The sequence below is a fragment of the Dermacentor variabilis genome, unplaced genomic scaffold (genome assembly GCF_050947875.1).
Source record: "Dermacentor variabilis isolate Ectoservices unplaced genomic scaffold, ASM5094787v1 scaffold_20, whole genome shotgun sequence".
Classification (NCBI taxonomy): Eukaryota; Metazoa; Arthropoda; class Arachnida; order Ixodida; family Ixodidae; genus Dermacentor; species Dermacentor variabilis.
In genome coordinates, this window is record NW_027460368.1 from 2,823,631 (window position 1) to 2,841,007 (window position 17,377).

At 49.5% G+C, this 17,377-nt stretch overlaps 1 protein-coding gene across 3 annotated transcripts in view; it reads left to right on the top strand.

The window, feature by feature from the left end:
- Positions 1–17,377, top strand: part of LOC142568505 (glycerophosphocholine phosphodiesterase GPCPD1-like) — a 193,105-nt gene that overhangs the window by 50,767 nt on the left and 124,961 nt on the right. Inside the window, exon 1 of one of the 3 annotated variants that reach the window (XM_075678422.1) lies at positions 3,760–3,898. The exons of the other annotated variants lie outside the window; for them this stretch is intronic. The gene's annotated coding sequence lies outside the window, so the exon portion shown is untranslated. Of the gene's footprint in view, positions 1–3,759; positions 3,899–17,377 lie in introns of those variants that run through there. 3 annotated transcript variants of the gene reach the window in all.

The following is a 17,377-nucleotide window of genomic DNA, read 5'->3' on the forward strand; positions in this document are numbered from 1 at the left end:
TTGCTATGTGGCCTGGTGAGGAGCCCTTTAAAGCTTCGGCCGGTCGGGGGTGTTTATAATTCAATTGACGTTTATTTTTCCAGAAAGCATCCTGCATAGGAACATGGGCCAAAGGCTGAATCAGCAGCTTGACTAGGCCCATAAACATCTACAGGGCAGCTGCGTGCGTGCACCCGGACATGAACGTCTGGGAAATATAATAAATAAAAATGCTGTATATCCGAAGGTGAATCGGTAATTACAGAACATTTTTACAGTAGTGTTTATAGCTTTCACACAGGACCTTCAGCAGAAATGTAAAGAATAAAAATACTAATAGCCATTCAAACAATGCAAATATACCTGTTTAAAAGAAAAAAAAAAGGACTTCTATATCTAGAACTGTTATCTTCAATCCTATATAACAGACATTAGCAAAAATACCGGTACAATTAATCCAATAACATTGCGTAGTACATAGTACAGAAATAACCATGCTAACGGAAAAAGCTCAGTGCAAGTCCTTTGACCACATGCTCTGGCTGTGCCCAGCCCTTAACGCCTCTCCACCCATCACGAAAGAACAATGGCAGGAACCTCTCAAGAGCAGCAATCTCCACATTCAACTCCAGGCTGTCCAGAGGGCCCACGACATTGCGGCGGGACTTGATCTCCCGGTTCCATCGTGGGCGGAGCCACCGACTTGATCTTCGGGAGCGTCCGGTTTTGGCTCCCCGAGGTCTCAGTCCCTCAGGACTCAAATAAAGTTCTTGTCATGTCATGTCATGTCAAGCAATACACCAGATTAGAAGAACCATTTCTACATCTGCGACTATTCGTGCAAATAGTATACGGAAACAAATAGACGAGAACTAAGGTGCGATAATTTAATGTACCATTGCTTAACGCACGCACACGCATGCCTACACACACACATCGGTAAATTAAAAAAAAAAGCTAGCGAGAAATTATTGCAAATATACGAAGTAGCTTTTCAATTCCTTAACCGTGTAGTTTCTTTTACGTTCGTTGTGTAATATGAGGCGTAGATTATGTTGAAGGGACTGTAATTTATCATTATTTCTAAATATTAGCAAAGTCAAGGACTCGGAACTATGGGTACACATGTCTGGTTTCTTCGTCAAGATGAAACATTCATAAGATTTTTAATGGCGTTACAGAAGTAAAACGCGTGGAGTATGCGATAATCCTACAAGTTATCTGCTCTTATAGTACTGAAATTCAGAAAAGCGTTATGCGATGAGTAGTAGTAGTCAAGAGTTGCAATGTGACGAACTGTATTATTCTGAAGTAAAATTGTCGTGATGCTACTTTTAGTGGTGTTGGCCCATACTAATATGCAGTAACTGAGATGGGGGGCAAATAGAGCAAAGTAAATCTTCACCATGGCTTTTACTGGAAAAAGGTGCCAACAGCGACAAAGCACACCAGTGACTATGCAGAAAATTTCTTGCATACATTTTCGACTTGCCTGTCCCAACTTAGCTGCGAAGTGAAAACACCACCAGGAATTTCGTGCTCCTTCACGATGTCAATGATTTCCTTGTCATAGTTTAATGCAGTTTGCAACTTAACCGTTTTGTTTTTATATAGAAAACTGATAACTCTTGTTCGAATTGATTTTTATGCGGTTTGATTTGGACTACGCGGACAATTCGCCAAGAATATTATTACATTTCATGTTTAATTCACATTTGGACCAGAGATTAGGACAGAGTAGCCATGACCATTTCGCCTGCTGCTGAAGTTATTGGCTGGGCTGGGGTACGGTGTGAGGAGGAGGCATGCGCCCCCAACCCATCTGCACTTTAGCCGCAGACGAAATGGACATGTCCAAGTGAGGTGGACACTTACAGAGTGCCCACCCACCCCGCCTTTTCGCCTTATACGCTTAGGCTCCTATATATCAGTTTCAAGGTAGCGCCATTCTTTCATTTAGCCGCCGTCTTACTTATCCTCGCGCGCTCTCGCCAGTGCCCTTGCGTGATTGGCGCGTGGTCACGTGGCACGGAAAAGGTTTCAAAAGTTTTTTTTTTCATGTAAAGCATGGTTTACGCCGAGGTACGCGTGAATACGTTTTACTGCATGAAACACAGTTTCAGAACGAGTATAGTGATAACAAATGCAGTACGAGAAAAACTAGAAGCTATTTGGTTATTGCTCGCGCGTTGAGTGCATGATTTCTAACATATTGGGGTCGATAGCGACTCTCCATGTATAAGAGGAGGATGAGCGGAGGTGGGGAGCGGGAAAGAGGGTATGGCGCAAGTTTGAAACTTACCTGTAATATATAACATATAATAATATATGGGGACTTTACCCTCAAACGAACACGTTGGTCTTAACGCTTTGTACACCCCGTAAACGATGCTGATAGCCAGATAGCCGCAAATAACCTGGTATAGTCCGTACGCGGAGCTACTCGAATCGTGCTGCCTTGTTTCTTTCAGTTTATATCCGTACGCCCTCCTCGCATGTTTGAAGTATAAATTTAAGTGACCGTGCCGGAGGGGACGGCTGTATGCTGTGCGGAGATAAAACGCCACAAGACCGTGCTGTTTGCACGTTTCCTCTGGGCGAACTTTTTGTAGCCAGAAGGAGCGTGTAGTCAGAACGATTTTAGCACAACGAAATTGTAAAAAGAAATTCTCGAGTGACTGCCCTCGCAGATTATTACCAGCACAGGGGAAGCCAGCGCTTGCCCCCTACTTCACCCTTGAAAGTGTGCTGAAATACACGGAGAACAGGATAGCAGTTCAACTGCTCTGGATCTGTTAATATAAATTTTAGACTAATCCTAAAAAAATTAGAATGCTGTTTCGGACTAAGATATTACCTATATATATATATATATATATATATATATATATATATATATATATATATATATATATATATATATATATATATATATATATATATATATAATGAACAGCTACCAACTAGCCCAACAGGAAGTGCTTTTAAGATATTGCCATCGGCTGAGTATCGTGACACCCTGATCTCCGATACAAGTTGCCAAGACCAAGCGAGCTTTATCGTGAAACCAGCGACACAGACAGGCACATCGAGAAGCATCTGTACGGCAAAATGGGCCTGGTGAAACTCATTCGAAGTGAGGAAAAAACAGCGCTTCCTGTTCTCCGCCAAATGCCGACGTTAATCGGTTCCTCTCGTAAGATGACGGCGGCCGGCTTCACATTTAGGACATCATCTCCGCTCCAGAAGTTTATTTTTTTTAACCTCCTTGGTTTCGCACAACCGAAGAAGCCGTTTGTTTCACTTTATGCGTATACCGCTGTCCGCATGCGCTCGGGTACTACGCGTGCATTGCCTTTGAATGGCAGGAACGGTGATCCTTCTAAGCCTCCATATATAGGGATCGCGACAACTGATGCATGGTCTGTCGTTGGATAACAGCGCAGTCGCTACTATAGGCAGGAGGCGCGTGTACCTGGGCTACGGTCTACAGTTTCTGTATACACGCTTCCTACCGGATGCAGTAACTCGAGTCCACGGAGCAAGAAACATTTAGGAGTGGAAACTCCGCTGTTTGCGGCGACCAGAAAAGGTCACAAGCCCGCGGAGCCGTTATCGTGCTGGCGGCCTGGAAAGAATTTACCGCCTTTGAGAGCGCGCCGGAGCCGCCTCCCCGGACGCTGCATTTTTTTTTTTTTTTCGCTGTGGCTTCTATGACGCGCCGCATGGCGCCGCCACTGTATACGGCCCCGTCGGCGCATATAACAATTGTGACCTTATCTAGTCGCTCGCGCTGACGGGAGTTTCACCTCCTTACTCCGTGCTCGAGTCTATAGCCAAGGGAACCTGCATGCAAGCCCTGCGAGTTAGGTGCAACGACGCTTAGACTCTGCACGTTTCGAGACTCCGCTCGTTGCAGGTATACCGGATTCTGTACATTGGGTGTCATGCGCGGGGCTTAGAAGTTGCGCTTCGCACGTGTGCTGTCACGCTATGCGTATGAGTAATTTCGCAGCCGCGTTTCTTATAGCCGTGCACCTGGCTTCGAAGTCGTTTTAAGCAAGCTGCACACATTAAACTCGGTCGCGAATTCTCTCTCGCCCACGAACGCGGTCTGCGATTGAGGCAGTTGTACGCTGCGGCATACAAGCTGTGGCTAAGTTTGAAGGCGACTGCGTGTGAGAGTAATTTGGATTCCGCATTTCGCCACCCGCATACTCAGATTTAGGCGCACGTTAAAGAACCCCAGGTGGCCCCAAATTTCCGCAGTCCCCCACTATACGGCGTGCCTCCTAATCAGATCGTGGTTTTGGCACGTAAAACCCCGTAATTAATTTTTTTACCTATTTTTAACTATTAAGTAATCGGGATTACGTGAACGTTTGTCTCCCCGGGGTCGGCATACAGGTCTTTGGTTGGGCGTGGTTCGTCGAACATGTGGAACATATACGACTCGTTTGAGGCTTTATTATTGTCCCAGTCAACGGGCATGCTGGCAGCGTGCCTGGTGCGACTGTTGACTGGGGGCAACAGTGTCAACGCAAGCGTGTGCCAGACCATGGTTTTGCCTCTTCGCTCTGCGCGTGCACGTGTTTACAGGGATAACAGAGCGCGCGTTGTCAGCAGAACCTCGTCACCTGCATGCATGCGTGCGTTCCGCGAGTGGTTTTTGTTATGCGCTGCTCGCTTGCGGAGTAAGTCGCCCGGGGCGTCGTTTTTCTCTCCTTTTTGTTTGGTTTTGTTTGCGAGCTCTGTGACAGAAGTGTTTGCTGCCTCGCACGTGCAGCACGGCGCTGTTTGCTGTTGCTTTGCCGCGCGGTCCCGATTTGGCGCGTCCCCCCCCCCCCCGATCGCGCGCGTATGGTGCACAGTTGTCCCGTGATGTGCATATATGCTTGTTACAACAACATTACCTTGGACAGAACCAAGTTAATGTCGTTTGCCGTCGCTTGGAGATACTCATGTTATCTTTTGCATTCCGCCTAATTACGTAATTAGTCTCAACCAACTTCTCAAATATCACACTTAGATGAAAAGTGTCAATGAGAAACTTGCAGAGCGACATGAAAAACTCTCGATGCAGCTTTCTGTTGCTCAATACGTGATACACAAAAAGTGCTTTTTCTTTTTTTGAGCGTGATAGAAGCCCGCCGGTACACGCAGTTTGCCTCGAGCGGCCAGTCGCGCGGCAATTGTGCGTATACTTTTAAACTCTGGCTAAAATTAGCTGGCACACCCTGTATATTAAACCTGTAGTAGCATATGCCAAACCTATTGCTTGGCTAACCTCGCCACCCATCATTAAAATTTATCTCACCAGCGCGCAGGTATTTTCAGTACGGATTGATATTACGGTTTCCTTTTGATGCATCCTTGAAATACTCAAATTATGTACACTGAGGGCCTACTACGCGGTACGAATAAATTACGAGGACAGCGCGTGTTCGAAAGACTATTGTCATACGTTAGCGCCTTGTGATAACGTGGCACTAACCTTCTGAGCAGTTAAGTCGCAGGTCCCAAATGCAAAATATATCTTTTCCTTTCCAATATTGTATGTAGTGAGAGCGTGTATTATATGTCGGGAACTATAAGCCCGCTCATCGAGCAGTGAGTGCGTTTCCGCAACGGCTGCGCGTCGCAGTTGGTTGGCTGACTCGAAAGCAACCCTAAACCGCGATACAGGCGGCAAGGATGTGATAGCGACGATGTGTTTACCGTGGCGTTGGTGATGGATTTGTCAACAATTCCCTATGCAAGGCAGCTCGCGGCCGGGTCTGCCGGCTCGGCTTGCTGGGCTGTAGCGCACGTTTTTTTTTTTTTTTTTTTTTCGCTGACGGAGGACCCCTTCGGGAGTTTTTTTTTCTCGAGTTGGCACTCTTAACGTGGCCGCGAACAGTTAATTCCACGCCTTCTTTTTCGTTTCTTTATTTCTTTCTTTTAGCCTCGTACTTGTTGTGTGTTCGCGCTCGCTCGTGGTTTCGCGTGACAGGGCTCGTTTTTCATATTGCTACACAGAGATATTGTCCACGCTGCGCGTTTACCCCGTTTGCTTTCATGATAACGAGGCTCCGTCTCATTTTTATTTTTATTTATTGCTTTTTTTCCCGCAAGTCGTTAGCACGTAACGGCGAACTTCAAAGCAATATTTGAGTACTTGTGGCGTAATTTATCAGAACACCAAGCGGCGAACGGGCTCGACATTTCGTATATTTGGTAAATGACTATTGGGGGGGTGAGTGATCTTACGCTGTGGCGTGTGCTACAGCATCGGCTTCCCGTAGTGAGAGGTCCTCGATTCGAATCCCTGTCCTGGTCGTTACATTTTTTCAGTCTTGGAGTGTCATCTGAATCTGTCAGTAAAGAAAAAAAAATCAGTGAGGATGTTCAAGTGCATTCGCATTAGGAATGCCCACTCAGCTTCAAGAGACACTCCCTGGCCAGAGCAGTGATTGGCCTCCCGGGTGCTGTTATTTGGCCGCTGTGCCGCCGTCACGAGCGAATCTCGCAATTAACACTCTGCCCTCAGTCCCGATCGGCTGCGGACCATCTAATGTAATCAACACACAAAATCTATCGAATGTGGAAAGTTTAGGAGGGCTGTTTGGGCTATGATTAGATGCTGCCTGGGATGCCGTTGGCCTTCGCGAGGTTTGGAGAGGTGCTACAAAATCATACGACCAACAAACGTGGGCATCGGTGAACTGCAATTTGAGGTCTAGAAGCTGGATGTCCTTAGTCAATTCGGCGGTGAAAGTCAAACCTTGCCCCTCAGAGGATTTGTTGGTCGCATAATCCAAGGTCTAACAAAAGTCTATTACCTTACTAGCGTGCACATTCGAAACTTGTGAAACGAGGCGCCATCATGTCCAGTTTCCTCTCTGCCCCCACAGAAATCTTGTGTACGCGCAGTATCATCTAGTTTCAAATGTCAGGTTGCGCGTCTGGTGTCTGCTGGCTACCCACATCACTTAATTCACCACCTGCCGTGGTTGCTTAGTGGCTATGGTCTTGGGCTGCTAAGCAGCACGAGGTCGCGGGATCGAAGCCCGGCCATGCCGGCTGCATTTCGATGGGCGAGAGATGCGAAAACAGCCGTGTACTTAGATTTAGGCGCAGGTTAAAGAACCCCAGCTCGTCCAAATTTTCGTAGTCCCCCACTACGGCGTGCCTCATAATCATAAAGTGGTTTTGGCACGTAAAACCCGGTAATTTAATTTTAACTTAATTCGCGTATAACCGAAATCCTGCTTCAAAAACTAAAATCTGCGTAAAGGAAAGAGCAATGCTGGGCCCAAAAAACCACCTTTTGTCATGCCATATTTGCGTTGTCTATCCCATAACATTAAAAAGGTTGCAGAAAGATGGGATTCGCGTCGTTTCTTCAACGTCTTGCAAACTTAAAGTGCCCACTACTGACTAAAGCAAAGAAGAAGTAGAGCTTTAGAGTATAGCTTTAAGTATAAACCCCATGCAAGCGATCTTGCACGCGACAGCGACAAGCGACGCGATGGAGATGGCTGTCGCGTTCGCTCGTAGCCTACAAGTCGTACCCCATGCAAGCGATGACTTCAAACTACGTCTACCCAGTGTTGCCGGTATGAGGGCAGCAATACAGGTGCCGAAACTAGCGTGACGCGTGCTTTATTAGCTTAAGTTGACGTGTTTTACTGTAAAAAGCAGCATAAAGTATAAACCCCATGCAAGCGATCTTGCACGCGACAGCGACAGGCGACGCGATGGAGATGGCTGTCGCGTTCGCTCGTCGCCTACAAGTTGCACCCCATGCGAGCGATGACTTCGAGCGACGTCTCCCCAGTGTTGCCGGTATGACGGCAGCAATATAGGCGCCGAAACTAGCGTGACGCGTGCTTTATTAACTTAAGTTGATGTATTTTACTGAAAAAAGCAGCATAAAATATTTCTGAAAGTCTTGCAGTAGGTTCTTATCCTTGCACCTATAAAAATTCAATCGTTTGCTCGTTCCGTGCGACAATCGGAAGTACTGGAGTTATGTACATCCAGTTCCGGCTTTGCGCTATTGGCTAGTCGCTCATAGCACTTCCGGGCGACGAGCGACGAATTCTAGATTTGCAAAACCGAGCGATCGCGCGACAAGACCGAGCGATCTGTTCAAGCGACGGCCTGATCCGTCGCGCGAACCCGTCGCTCGTCGCTGTCGCGCACAAAATCGCGCTAATGGGGTTTAGCCTTAAAATATTTCTGAAGGTCTTCCAGTAGGTTCTTACCCTTGCACTATAAAAATTCAATCGTTTGCTTGTTCCGTGCGACGATCGGAAGTACTTGAGTTATGCAAATACAGTTCTGGCTTCGCGCTATTGGCTAGTCGCTCATAGCACTTCCGGGCGACGAGCGACGAATTCTAGATTTGCAGAACCGAGCGATCGCGCGACAAGACCGAGCGATCTGTTCAAGCGACTGCCCGATCCGTCGCTCGTCGCTGTCGCGCACGAAATCGCGCTCGTGGGGTTTAGCCCTTAGAGTATAGCTTTAGAGTAGAGAACCATCAGAACAAGTTCACTAAGTGCATCTCTTATGTGCGACATACCTCTGTCGTGCGGCCTGTCCTACATAGGTCAAACTGGCCGCTGTTTCAATCAGCGTGCGCAGGAGCACGAGCGATCCATGCGCACCGGCAGTGATCTATCTCCCTTTCCACTGCAATAGATGCGGCAGCAAAAGCTGTTTGCCGCATCTGGAACAGACTAAATTCCTTTCAAAGGCAAAAACAAGTTATCCAGGCATTCCACATCGCTAAAAGCGGTGACAACTGCGTTAGCTCACTTCTTTATCGCTATCGAGGAAGGAAGCAGAAATCTTAGATGGGCACATAGGACCATCCTGCGCTCTTAATGCAAGCGTGGCCTTGCTATTTTTCGTCGCTGCATCGTGCACGATTTCTTTTTTCGATTGTTTCTTGTTTTTCCATTTTGCGAAATCATAAATTCCCTGCCTTCACGAAATAAATTCAGTTGGAAGTCTGCGCTTTGTGTTTGCGTCTGTTTCTGTTCACGTCCTGTCTTCCTCGCATGTGAAAACACCCGTGTACTTAAATTTAGGTGCACGTTAAAGAACCCCAGGTAGTAAAAATTCCCGGAGTGCTCCACTACGGCTTGCCTCATAATCAGAAAGTGGTTTTGGCACGTAAAACGCCATAATTTTTTTGTTCTTCCTCGCGCAGTTTAAAATTTTGCTCACTCTGAGCCGACCAGCCGAACAACATACCTTACTTAAGCTAAATTGGCGTGTTATATGTAGGTAAATAAAACTAAATTGTTGTACACTACTGTTAACCTATGTAGCATTGTAAATTGTAGGCTCATTTTGGCTATATATCGAATTGTAAATTGTATAAGTGTAGATAAGCTAGGTAGATAATTACTCGATGGATGGTCTCTCATTTAACCCACGTTCCTAGCGTTGCCGATTAACTTTTGGGCTTGCAGATTCGCACTGCATTGACCTGCGTGTGACTCTACCACGCTTGTATTCGGCTCGTGGAGAATCGACGTCATTCCCGAGAGCCGTGCCGTTCTCGTCTTGCGCTCATGCGTATACCACACTCTCGAGTTGGCCACTTGGCGTCCGTCGATGCTTTTTTATCGATGACATATGTTTTAGTCCCGTCCTTCCCAACGAGGGCTATATGCGGTGAATAGTAAATGAACTTGCTATAAAGAGTTGTTAAAAAGAGAATACCGCTGTAGGATTGGTGGCATAAAATGTAGGGAGCGCGCGGAATAAAAAGGGTGGAACTTTTTTTTTTTTTTTTGACGCGAGAAAGAAAATACTTTAAATTGATGGTTCGATAGCCCTGAGGGCGGATTTTATATGCCCTTCACCGGGCCCCGCCGAAGAAGTTTGGTTGCAGAGTGCCGCCCTGTGAGTGCTCGATCTATCGCGTTCTAGCGTCTATTTTCTTACAAGGGGTCTAAAGATTCAAAGACTTGGTGGCATCAGCTGCGACACCGTTTGAGATTGATGCTCCTAAAATCTATTGGAAGTTCATTCTTTGGGCTCTTTATGATGCAGTTCTTCGAATTGCGAATAGTTCGGCGTGTAAATACCTTAGTGTATGTATAAGTGATGGGCAGGCCGGAAATTCATGCTAAAGAAGAGCGTGGAGGTGAAGGAGACGAGGGGTGGTGAACACCTGAAGCGCGAGAAGAAAAACACGCAAGCTTCATCATCATCATCGTCATCACTATGCATAATGCATTGTGCAACCGCGCAAACGACAATGGACGAAGAAGGAAACACGCAGGACAAGCGCGGATTTTCTAAGGAAGAACAGGGCCCATTGAACTAGAATGTAACGTGTTTAACAGGAAGAGGCGGGCTAGTTGGTGGTCGATATTGAAATGCATTGTGCAACCGTGCAAATGACAATAGACGAAGAAGGAAACACACAGGACACCACTACTCCAAAGCTCCGTGTATTGGGCGAAAGGTCCACCACTGGAGATGCGGGCGCTACAATCGTATTGACGATTGGTTGGGTTGGTTTGACGATTGACGTGGCTGTCGGCACATTTTACTAGCGCAAGAACTAGCAGCAGCCACGCGCTCCTAGTATCGCGTTTCAATCGCTGGCCACTGTTCGTTGGCCGCAAACCGCCAGCATAACATTTGTTTCTTTCGCGGCAGGGTGAAATCAATCGTCGAGAGATTCGATGCTGATCTGGCTCGATCGCCGAAAATGCACGGTGGGACAACCGTATAAGATTCGCGTATAAGATAGCATTCTCACAGGGGGAAAGGGGTCACTCCGACTACTTTCCCCCCGTTGAGCTCAGTATGCTTGCACAGAATTGGACGGAAAGACTGAACCGTCCGAAACTGTGCGAGGAAAATATAACGTAAGTAGAGCGATACGAAGCTGCGAGAGAAAGTATACACGTGTGTGTGCAGAGCTGCGATAGTATTTCATTCGCGCGCATGAATGTTGACGGCCGAAGTTTGTGGAGATTGCTGATTTTAGTGCATTATGAGCCCGTTGACTTAGCAAGTGCAGTGTGACCTAGCATGCAAGTAAATAGTGGGGCAGAAAAGCATTAACTCTCTGGCAGATACCCGCATTGCGTTACGTGCGATAAAAAATCACAAATTTCAGCAGCGAATTCTACTTTTACACTTTCCTGTGTTGTGCGCGCGTTGTTCACTGCTCTTCACAATATGTCCAAAAATTCATTTCCAACTCTGCATATCGTAATCGTATTTTTTGCATTGCATATGTGAATAAATATATTCCTTAGTGATTGCATTACTCTGCTTTTAAAAACAAATACTGCATAGCCACTGCTACTGGCCATCCAATAATATAGTAGAATACAATATATCAAAGTACATTACATACACCTGCGAGCTCGTTCCTTCCAAGTTTCCCTTACACTCGAAGATGTTTCAGTAATCGGCGATGCCATTTTACGGATGAAAAACACACAACTGCAAATTAACATTAGAAAAATGCCAGAAGTGATACACGGACCGCCAGCAAAACACGGTGGAGTAATATCTAGGCCAATCCGCCTGCGTTTCGTATAAGGGCGCCCTAATTCTTACGGGGCTTGAGCGGTGCGCGGAGGCGAAAAGGCATAAACACAACAATGCGCGTCATGATTCAAGTTTACGTGGCGACGTCGCACGGTTCACGAGAACAGTCAACCGCATTCACACACGCGCACACACTACGCTCGATGTTGGTGTGCCGCGAGATTAGTTCGCGCTGGCAGCCCAAACACGATCGAGGAGACTCGCTGACACGATCCATACCGCCGCTTCAGAGTGTCACGACAGTTGCACTGGCTCGTAGCACTGAACCACAAAACACAACAGTCGTCGTGTAATCGCTACACGACAGACAAACTCAGCGACAAGAAGACTGTTGGCGCACTCGTTTCCACACACACACAGGATGTTGTTTATTTGCCGTGTGGGTCGCAGATTTCAGCGACGTTTTGTCGAATAAACGTTTTTCGGTCGAAGCGACTGTCAGCCTTCTTCTTTGCACGAATTCTTCGTTCAAAGTAACCGCTATGTGTACGCAGCACACTTACAAGCAAAAGAATTCACAGAGTAAACAGGATTAAGCGCAAGCAATCACTAAGGCTCGCGCGGTGATTGAGCGCGAACGAACGAAAGGTAAACATGCGAAATCAAGGCGATCAAGCCCTCGTTCCGCTCTCTTTAACGTTTTTTTTTTTTTTTCAGCGCTCATTTGAAATTAAAGGACTAGATTTAGCAGTTCGGGCCCTTCGTTCGTTTTTTACCACGTCAGGCACCAGTAGCGTTTTATTTCCGCGCGTGTGCAGATATTTTTTCACCTCACGAATGCCGCGGCGCCGCGGTTTAGCTTGGGCGCCGCCTGCTAAAGGAACTTCGTAGGTGGCGCGCGCGGTAGATGTCGCTACCTTATTATAGAGGAACCTTAGCAAAACGCCGTGAGGACTTGCATGACAATGAGCGTTCGGGTGAGGCCGCATTGCGTGAATTCTACCAGAGGAGCATCCCAGATTTAGCTCTGCGATGGGACAAATGTCTGAACCGGTTTGGGGACTATGTGGAAAAATAGTGCAAGGTAGGTAGGATAGTCGGTATTTGTACTTGCTTGTATGTACCTTATTTTGGGTAATTAAAAATAAGGCCAAATACTTTCTGACTCGTCCTCGTAAATAAGAGCCTCCGAGCTGAAGCTTCCCCTTAAAGGGAAGCTGAAAGGTTTTCCAGAAAAAATGAGCGAACATCTGTACATAACGGTTTTCAACCCTCCGAATTCGAATATCGTATCGAAATTGAGCGAAAGAAAGCGCAAATATATTTATAGCTACATCGCAATTTTAACCGACGATTACGTCGCTCCTAAGTGAAAAAAAAAAAAACCAAATTTTACCTACATGGTTTATAAGGTTCCCGCATCCGTATATGAGCGTCTTATTGAATTCGACAGACTCTTCAGCTTCCCTTTAAGAGAAAGCGTTACATCGGGGCCCACTCCGATTTACGTATTCAAACGAAAAACGCTTAAATGCTTTCACGGGACGAACGCTGGATCGGTTTGGATGAAATTTGTTGCGTTTGAGAGAGAAAGTCAAATTGTAGCAACTCTACAGAAAGCAGAATTTTGATTGATGCCTTGAAATTTTTAACGAAAATTCCCGGAATGCGGCAAGTGAAAAAGACACAGCACGAAGTTTACAAATCAACTCAGCACCAAAACAGGGATATTGCTGTTCTGCAAAGTGCATCTGTCAGAGAATCTCAAGCGGACAAATTTGATTAAGCCTAATCAGGCACGTACCCAGAGGGGGGGGGGGGCTCCGAAATTAAGCGGCATGCCTCCCCCCCCCTCTCACCGCCCACGCCACCACTCCTCACACACATTCCTAAAGCGCCGACAAATCAATCTATTCGGCGGTCAACATTTTGCTGTCTTTTACAGCGAAAGCCGTATATGACTAACATTCTGTAGTTTTTTCGGCGTCCGTCAACAGGAAAAATCATCATGTAAGCCGATCCTGGTGATGTGCAAAAAGGGTGCAAGCTTAATGGCAAATACCCCTGTGGGCTCGCGAACTTGAACCAGCCCTTGAAAATCTTCGGGATGGGCCCACGTGTGGGGAGTGCTTCACCTCCGCAGTGGGTCGGCCCGGCATTGCACAACCATCGCGAACGGCCCACGTATGGGGAGTGCTTAACGCCTGCCTCACCTTTGCCGCCGGTAGGCCCGGCATTGCACTACCATCGCGATCGGCCCACGTATGGGGAGTGCTTAACGTCTGCTTCACCTCCGCCGCGGGTCGGCCCGGCATTGCACTACCATCGCGATCGGCCCACGTGTGGGGAGTGCTTAACGCCTGCCTCGCCTTTGCCGCCGGTAGGCCCGGCGTTGCACTACCATCGCGATCGGCCCACGTATGGGGAGTGCTTAACGTCTGCTTCACCTCCGCCGCGGGTCGGCCCGGCATTGCACTACCATCGCGATCGGCCCACGTGTGGGGAGTGCTTAACGCCTGCCTCACCTTTGCCGCCGGTAGGCCCGGCATTGCACTACCATCGCGATCGGCCCACGTATGGGGAGTGCTTAACGTCTGCTTCACCTCCGCCGCGGGTCGGCCCGGCATTGCACTACCATCGCGATCGGCCCACGTGTGGGGAGTGCTTAACGCCTGCCTCGCCTTTGCCGCCGGTAGGCCCGGCGTTGCACTACCATCGCGATCGGCCCACGTATGGGGAGTGCTTAACGTCTGCTTCACCTCCGCCGCGGGTCGGCCCGGCATTGCACTACCATCGCGATCGGCCCACGTGTGGGGAGTGCTTAACGCCTGCCTCGCCTTTGCCGCCGGTAGGCCCGGCATTGCACTACCATCGCGATCGGCCCACGTATGGGGAGTGCTTAACGTCTGCTTCACCTCCGCCGCGGGTCGGCCCGGCATTGCACTACCATCGCGATCGGCCCACGTGTGGGGAGTGCTTAACGCCTGCCTCGCCTTTGCCGCCGGTAGGCCCGGCGTTGCACTACCATCGCGATCGGCCCACGTATGGGGAGTGCTTAACGTCTGCTTCACCTCCGCCGCGGGTCGGCCCGGCATTGCACTACCATCGCGATCGGCCCACGTGTGGGGAGTGCTTAACGCCTGCCTCACCTTTGCCGCCGGTAGGCCCGGCATTGCACTACCATCGCGATCGGCCCACGTATGGGGAGTGCTTAACGTCTGCTTCACCTCCGCCGCGGGTCGGCCCGGCATTGCACTACCATCGCGATCGGCCCACGTGTGGGGAGTGCTTAACGCCTGCCTCACCTTTGCCGCCGGTAGGCCCGGCATTGCACTACCATCGCGATCGGCCCACGTATGGGGAGTGCTTAACGTCTGCTTCACCTCCGCCGCGGGTCGGCCCGGCATTGCACTACCATCGCGATCGGCCCACGTGTGGGGAGTGCTTAACGCCTGCCTCGCCTTTGCCGCCGGTAGGCCCGGCGTTGCACTACCATCGCGATCGGCCCACGTATGGGGAGTGCTTAACGTCTGCTTCACCTCCGCCGCGGGTCGGCCCGGCATTGCACTACCATCGCGATCGGCCCACGTGTGGGGAGTGCTTAACGCCTGCCTCGCCTTTGCCGCCGGTAGGCCCGGCGTTGCACTACCATCGCGATCGGCCCACGTATGGGGAGTGCTTAACGTCTGCTTCACCTCCGCCGCGGGTCGGCCCGGCATTGCACTACCATCGCGATCGGCCCACGTGTGGGGAGTGCTTAACGCCTGCCTCGCCTTTGCCGCCGGTAGGCCCGGCGTTGCACTACCATCGCGATCGGCCCACGTATGGGGAGTGCTTAACGTCTGCTTCACCTCCGCCGCGGGTCGGCCCGGCATTGCACTACCATCGCGATCGGCCCACGTGTGGGGATTGCTTAACGCCTGCTTCACCTCCGCAGTGGGTCGGCCCGGCATTGTTAAGTTGTCACCACTGTTTGGACCTGGACTCTTGTACGATCTGTTGGGAACTCGGCGCTGACGCCCGTGGTTGTACCTGGGTCGCAAGCCCCAAGGGTAGCGTTGGCCTGGCGGCCTGGGGTACAACTCGAAGCATCCGAAGGTCCCGGCAAAGCATGAGTCGACTGGTAACAACGAAACAACTTGTTTATTTTAACATCGCAAAGAGTTGGCGGTCAGGTTTGACCGAAGTAGAGAGACGGGAGAGCACTTCACTCAGCAGAAGAAATCGGAGCCCTCCTCTGGCGTCCGGGGGCAGCTGTTTTTATACTCTCGCAGTTGAGGGCAAGAAGGAACCCCTCAAAAGACGAGCACGTGAATGTACAATGGGCTAATGGTGACGCACACTGTCGTAGCGACGCCGTAGCACCATGTCGTGGCGCTGCGCACGATCTCGTAGCACCTGGTCGTGGCGCTGCGCAGCACACTGTCGTGGCGCTGCCGGTCGGACACAATGACTGTAACGAGAAGATGGTCCCTGCTTTGGCATCGCCTGTTTCGGGCACAATGACTGGAACGAGATCCCTGCTTTGGCATCGCCTGTTTCGGGCCCAATAACTGGAATGAGATCCCTGCTTTGGCATCGCCTGTTTCGGGCACAATGACTGGAACGAAATCCCTAGGCGGTCGCATCGCCGCAGACGCGCCTGGAAACACCTGGCGATGAGTGTTGCGGTGACGACGATCGGGCCAAAATGTCCGCCGCCCCGCCGCCGTCGCGCCGGCAGAACCACGTGTCGCAGGCGAAACGCAACAGACCGCCCCGCCGGGGAAAGGAGATCCCGATGGACAGGGGACTGCATCCGCTGTCCGGAGGGATGTCGCTCGATGATGCTCATAACCGAAGTCGGGCGTCCCTTGACGTTTCTTGAGCGCAGCGCACAGAGAAGGCCTCGTTCTCTCGTTCAGGTTCGCACGGGACACTGCAAAGTGACTTCGGGAGAGTTCACATTTTTGTTCTCGTTCCCGGCAAGCGTTAGAACTACGCTGAAAACTCAACCGCTCAGTCAGCAAGCACGGCACAACCCTCACTAAGCCCTGCCAGGCTCTTTCCCCTTTTTATACCACTGCCTAGTTCCTTACAGTAGTCTAGCATCACTCAGAACGCGTCCACAAATTGAAAAATTGCACTAGAAAGCATATCATCACTTTGAAACACTAAACAAAAGCAATATGTTAAAAAAAATCCTGCCTCAGGAAGAAAAACATCAGTAACAAACAATTTTGAAGGCTGATTCCTACGTTAGGGGCTTCGACTTAAGCCATCGGCGTTACCGTTGAGACTCCCCTTTTTGTAACGCACCTCAAAGGAATATTGTTGTAAAGCGAGGCTCCAGCGCAGGAGGCGGCCATTTTTGGGAGAGATGGTCTGCAGCCATTGGAGAGGGCAGTGATCCGTCTCAATGATAAACCTCGAGCCGGCTAGATAGCATGACAATTTCTGAACGGCCCACACGAGACACGCACACTCTTTCTCGGTGGCGCTATACGCCTGCTCACGACTGGTCAGCTTACGACTAGCATACAGGACGGGGTGTTCTACTTCTCCATTTTCCCGTTGGCACAGTACAACGCCCATGCCTCGCTCACTAGCATCGCACTGAACAATGAACCCTTTTGTATAGTCTGGCGATCGTAGCACAGGCTGGCTTGTTAGGGCACTCTTTAGGGCGCTAAAAGCTCTTTCCTTTGTCTCGTCCCAGACGACTGTTTGAGGCTCTGTCTTTCTTAGAGCATCCGTCAGGGGAGCCGCGATATCAGAGTACCTAGGGATGTACCTCTGATAGTAGCCGGCGACACCTAAGAACGACCGAATATCGGTCTTTGTGCGCGGTTGCGGAAAGTCTCGCACAGCGGCCACTTTTATTTCAGAGGGGCGGCGACGACCC